We start from the raw sequence: 6000 nt of genomic DNA, 5'->3' as shown, positions 1-6000 counted from the left end.
GGTCTCAGCAGGGCAGTGGTCCTTTCTGGAGGCTCTAGGAGAGATCTGTTCCCTTGTTTTTCCCAGGTTCTAGAAGTCACTCACATTCCTTGGCTTCTGGCCCTTTTCTCCATTTTCAAAGCCAGCAAGTTTGCACGTCCCTGACCATTATTCCTCTGTCACTTTTTTCTCTGGCAACAGCAGGGAAAGGTTCTTCAATTTTAAGAACCTAACCTGAGATTAGGTTAAATTGGGTCCACCCAGGTAATACAGGATAAGCTCAAGATCCTTAATTATATCTGCCAAGCCCCTTTTGCCAAGTAGGGCAACATATTCACAGTTTCCAGTGGATCTCTTTGGAGAAGGGGCCATTATTCTGCCTACCACAATAATTTACAGTGGGAAGCAATCCTACATCTGTAAATTAGAGGCTCTTGTAAGCCCTCCTTCATCTAGCATGCTATCTCTCTGAGAAGACAAAGTTTTTATTCAATTTTAAATTCACAGCACTGAGGGTTCCTTTTCTGATTATGCATAACTAAGCAGAAAATTTGCCGTACATTTTAAAAATAGAAGACAATGAGAAATTTACATGTTCATTAAGATGGTTGTCATCAAGATAGCTAGGCAGATCTCAGATTAAAGTTATGACAGAGCTGTCTTCCAGATTTCCCTCAGTGAAGAGATGGGCATCTGGGCATCATTTGCTCTGATTGTTGCATTGCTATAGCAAATCATTTTGGCTCAAATGACAGCCCTGTTCTATGAGATACTACATCTTGCACCGGTTGCAATGCTTCTGCTGAAAACAGGTCAATTTCTTATGAACCAAGGTTTTGCTGAACTGGTTAGTTGTCTAGAAAATGGAGCTTGGAAGTAATTATTAGAAAGTGCTAATGTTTGCTGACCTATGATGAATAAGCCTTCCTTCCTGAGTCGATTAACTTCTCTTTGAGGAAAGAGCTAATGAAGTTCGACTCCCCAAAAGATCACAAGTAGACATTTGATTAAGCAAGCACGTTAAACCAAGAACTTGGCATATAACCATGAAAACAGTCTTTGTCAAGTCTCTTCACATTCCATTGAGCAATTGCATTCCCCCGGCAGCCAAAGAAATAACGCATTAAATGTTCAAGAACTGGAATTATGCAATCAACCATCAGAAATGCTCAGGCTGGCCTTCCAGTTAATCAGAGGGTAACTGTGTTATTCCTATCATCCTCTAAACATTTGTATGGCTTTTCTCTGTATCATTCCTGAAAAACAATTTTAGCGGATAGAATTTGTTCCAAAATGTAAGCTGCAAGAAAGGGACATTTTTCTGCTTTCATAGCTCAACTCAAATGTTGCTCATCAAGGTTAGCAAAAAGTCTAATAGTTGTTATTATTTTTTTTTCTGGTTTCCTCCTCTTGTTTTGGATTAATGGAAACCAGGACAGATGGGGCTGTCCTGTGCTGCCAAGATATACGTGGGCTGTCTGAAAAGTATCCAGCCATTGTTAATATCTTTTTTCATATTACATGGTTGGATTCTTTCTGAATAGCCCTTGTAGCTTGCCATTCCAAACTGGACCAGTAAACTGGGCCGCTGTGTTGTCAGCACCTGCCCTCTCTAGCCTTCATTGGGTGCAATGAACTTCACAGCTGCCCCCAAGGGCGCAGTGCTTTGTGTTTTAAACTGATTACCATGCAGCCTCCCCTTGATGGGAGCTTCCAATTTGAGGTACAGCATGGGAGTTGAGCCCTCTCTCCTCCTGGTCTTCAGAAACCCACCCCTGTTCCTGGCCTGGCCCCTCTGCCTGAGAGGTGGAAGGTGAAAATCACCTTTTCACTCATTCCACAAGTATTTACTAAATGTTCTTTTAGTTTAGGTTCCCTTAAAAGCAGACTCTGAAACAAGAATCCAAGTGTAAGCAGTTTATTTGAGAGGTGATCCCAGGACACACTGGTAGGGAAGTACAGAACTGAGACAGGAAGGAAGGCAGACATAGCAGTGCATTAACAAGTAAGTTACCCCTGTGGGCAACTGGTGCTTAGCTCCGCTGGGGAACCCTGGGAGACGATGCAGAACACCCAGCATTGACCTATGGAGGGGTGAGGGAGCTGGGTTTTATCCACCAGCTCCTGGGGATCAATGGCTGAGTGCTGCCAGTGGTTCATTTCCCAGGCTGTCCAGTCTACTGTGCCTGAGGCCAGAGGAGCTCCCTGATGCCTGGGAGAAAGTCCTGTGGCACAGAGATGCAGACCCTGGCAGTTGGAAGTAGAACAAGCTTGCACTGCAGTGGTGAAGCCCAAGGGAACAGTAATACGAAAAGTTTCTTATTCCAGCCTATGAGTATGACACTGAAACAGGTGCTGTAGAAAAGTTTAATCAACTTCCATCAGTATATTATGTAGAAGCAGCTACATTTTGCTGATGGTCTGCTCAAGGTTATGCCAAGTGCTGCAGGAGAAACAGAAGAGGTAGGAAGCATGGTCTCCCTGATTTTGAGGAATTTTCTGTCTGAGGAAGAAAGACAACCCTGACTCCACCAAGCACCAATGGCTTATAGATACCAAATATAATGGTGCTATAGGCATCAGGGAGGGATTGGAATTCTTGAGAAAGGCTTCATGGAGAAAGTAGGAAATGAAGGAAGGGTAGTGTTAGCAGAAAAGAGCCAAAGCCTATATAGTCTGAGGAGCAATGAGAGAGAAAGTATGGAGACAAATTTAGCCAGGCATGTTAGTAGACGGTGAGCAAGCCCAAGAGAATAGAGGCGATGAGGCATGTACAAGAGGAGTGGGAATCTTTACACTTGGCTGGGTAGGGCAGGACCAACATTGAGAGTCTTGAAAGCAAAACGAAAAAGTCTCAGCCTGTTATTGTCCTAGAGATGTCAGTCATTGCCTTGAGTGCACAATTCCTTTTGAAAAAGTCCACCCATGTCCACAGTGCTGTTGAAGAAGTGGCTGTGTCGTGGAAGATGACCCACCACGTCTGATTGGGGTGGGAGTGCAACTTCCAAGATGCAGGGGAAGTCCAGCCTCAGGGGCACTTTCCTCCTTACTCCAGCCGTGGATCTGGGCCTACACACACTTGCACTCACGCACCTGCACTGTCCTGGGCATGTGAAGGTAAATTAGGCAAGATCCTTGCCCTCAACTCATTTGCAGTTTCGTTGGGGGATACCAACTTGCAAATGTAGGTAACTAGACAGAAGGCTTTGGCTGGAGGAGAATTAAAAAAATCCACCCAAAGGAAGTTTTCTGCCAAGGGTGGTTTAATATCTATGTGCCCTTTTCCCACCAAACATATTGAGATCACTCTGCACACAAATGTGGCCGATTTCCTCTCAGGTACTATTTTCTTATCTCTTCCAGAAAACAGAACTTACTGAAAAATGACTGTTGAAAGAATATGGTCAGAACCTGGCAGGAGCCCAGTTTATACTCAGCAGCTCTGACCAAAGAAAGAGAAGAGTAAATACCAAACCCAAGGGCAGTCGGTAAGACTATTGTGTATTTTTCTTTTTCTTTTTTCCCTTAAGGCATGTTTGCTCTTTTAGGAGCTGAGAACTTATTGTTTAAAGTATTTTTGGTCAAGGATCGGCCTGCCAAGAAAGCAGTGGGCATCATCTGCTTGTGGTAGTTGAGTTTTTTACCCAATGTCTGTGACCTCTGTTTAACACAGAAATAGAGTGTGATCCAGCATCCACGAGGCTTTCAGGAGTCTTGGGCCCAAATTGATAAAACACTGAGAGCTTTTTCTATATTATGGGGAAATGATATGCCATATGGTATCATTTCGTTTTTAAATAGATAACCAAGTGCTACATACGAGTAAGTTACTGTATTAGGAATTCACTATTAGTAAAATTTGGTATCGTTCACTTAACATAGCACAATATTGGAGTTTGTGGAGAACAGTAATTTAGGATTCTGGTAAAGGTTGGTTTCCGCTAAATATTTCATGGCTTTGTAAAGCTTGTACTGCCTCTGCACACAGGCAAACAGTGTGAATTCCCGCACGGCTTGGGGAAGACACTTTTATCGATGCATCTCTAGTGTTGTTATTGATAGTTTTCAACTGCAGCCATTCTTGCTGCTTAAATGTGCATCATTGTTAGCTCAAATTCATCTTAATCCACTTTCTTTTATATTTGGTGGATTTTCCTTTGTGGAAAAATGCCATTTGGGTTTGGGTCTCCCCAGAAGAGGAGGAGCTAAGATACAGGTATGAGTGCAAGTGGTTTATTTGGGGGATGAGCCCAGGAAGCCCTGGAAGGAAGACAGGGGAGGGAGGAAAATCAATAAAGGGGTGTTTTAATGAAAAGAATTACTGTTGAGAGCAACTGGAGCTCAGAGCCTTGGGGACTTTGGGAACACTTTGCAGAACATGCCTCAGTGTTGTCCTACCCAAGAGGTAAGGGGTTGGAGTATTTATCCAACACTTTCCATCCGATGTTTGTTGAGGACTGCTTCTACAGGCATCAACTCACAGATGCCTCTAGGCTGCCCTGCATGTTGGAACATGTTACTGAAGCCAGAGAAAGCCCTCAGGGAGGGCAGGGGTGCTTGGTGAGACAATGTCAGTGAGGAGAAGATTCGGAAAAGGGTGCTAACAGTAATTGGGCAGCACGTGGGTGCTCTGACAGCATCTGCTGTGGATGCCTATTTCCATGAACAGTCTTCAGGGCCCTTAGTTTTCTAATCACTTGACTTTGAAACACACGTGTGGTGCATTTCAATGTGCCATATAAGCCCATATTGCTAAGTAGTCAGAGAAAATCTTATGTAAGGATGTAATCTTAAAACTGCAACCTGGATGATGGGAAGAAGCCAACCCTAAGAACAGTGAGGCAAAGTCTCATGCATCATTTTGCCCATTTAAATTCTGAGTCTAAATCAAGGAAATTTAAATCCTGGATTACTTGAAGACTAATTCTTGGCAATCATATTCTCATTCAGAATAAACTTTTTAAGTCGTTTCTTGCAGAATAAACTTTCAAATTTTCCGTTTGATACCATTTGAATGGTCACGCTTCTCTTGTCTAGTCAGTTTCTCTATATCCACCATTAGTCAAATTTCCCAATCTCATTTTCACCAAACACTCTTCTGACAGTTCCCGTTTTCCATGCTAGGTTTGTCTAGTCCCCTTCAGATTTTCATGGAAATTATAGTACCTTAGAAAAAAGAAAATCTCATTCAAGACCCAGAAAACCTCAATCCGTCTACAGATGGCAAGGAGGACAATTTGGATAGCTGGGACTGGACTTGTTCAAACCTTTCTATTAATAGTTACAAACATCCTGACTTTGTCTATCCTCTCAGGCACTAGTTCTTAAGTTTCATAGGATGTTAATTGTTCTCTGTAATTACATAGAATCAAAAAGAAATGAGATGAGGTTTCCAAGGGATATCTTCCTCAAAGTCCCTGCGTCCCAGACTTTTCTTCCTATGGAGTCACTGTCACAATTGTCTGAATCACCTATTTCTTCTTTCCTGGGCAGCACACTCCCAAGGGACATGTGGCTTCACTCCTGAACAAGTTCGGTAAACTAGGGACATGTGGCTTCACTCCTGAACAAGTTCAGTAAACCGTGCTGGAGAGAATACTAACAATTTTAAACGAGTATGTAGACAGGTAAGATCTCACTTTTTCTAAGATTTCCTAAAATCATCCAGGGGAAAACAGCATCTCTTGCCATCATGAGCCATCGATGGTGGCTTCTCCTTCTGTTATGTTCCATAGCAATGGCATCTCCCTCCCTTGGGATTCTCTGGACACATCTGACTTTTGAAAGAATCATTTTCTCCTACATGTATTTTGAGTTGTTATCATCTCTGCACATGATTGCTTTCTATCTTCTAGAGATTCTGCACAATTTTTGTTCCTCTGCTGGAAACCTTTATTTATTTTTTTTACATACTATTATGGATTATTTTCATCAACTTTTCTTTCATTGCAAAGGCTTTACAATGGAAGTAGACAGCTGTACTCAGTTTGTAAATTGATATAATTTTCAATAACCCATTAT

The 6000-nt window shown here is 42.4% G+C and overlaps 1 long non-coding RNA gene across 1 annotated transcript in view; it reads left to right on the top strand.

The window, feature by feature from the left end:
- The first annotated feature begins 3411 nt into the window (after positions 1-3411).
- Positions 3412-6000, top strand: part of LOC123622047 — a 17226-nt gene continuing 14637 nt past the window's right edge. Inside the window, exons 1-2 of the long non-coding RNA XR_006729402.1 lie at positions 3412-3467; positions 5473-5606. This is a non-coding gene — a long non-coding RNA (uncharacterized LOC123622047). The remainder of the gene's footprint in view (positions 3468-5472; positions 5607-6000) is intronic.

This window comes from Lemur catta, chromosome 17 (genome assembly GCF_020740605.2).
Source record: "Lemur catta isolate mLemCat1 chromosome 17, mLemCat1.pri, whole genome shotgun sequence".
Taxonomy (NCBI): domain Eukaryota; kingdom Metazoa; phylum Chordata; class Mammalia; order Primates; family Lemuridae; genus Lemur; species Lemur catta.
Note: the sequence above shows the minus strand (reverse complement) of the source record. Positions and strands in the feature narration are given on the sequence as shown.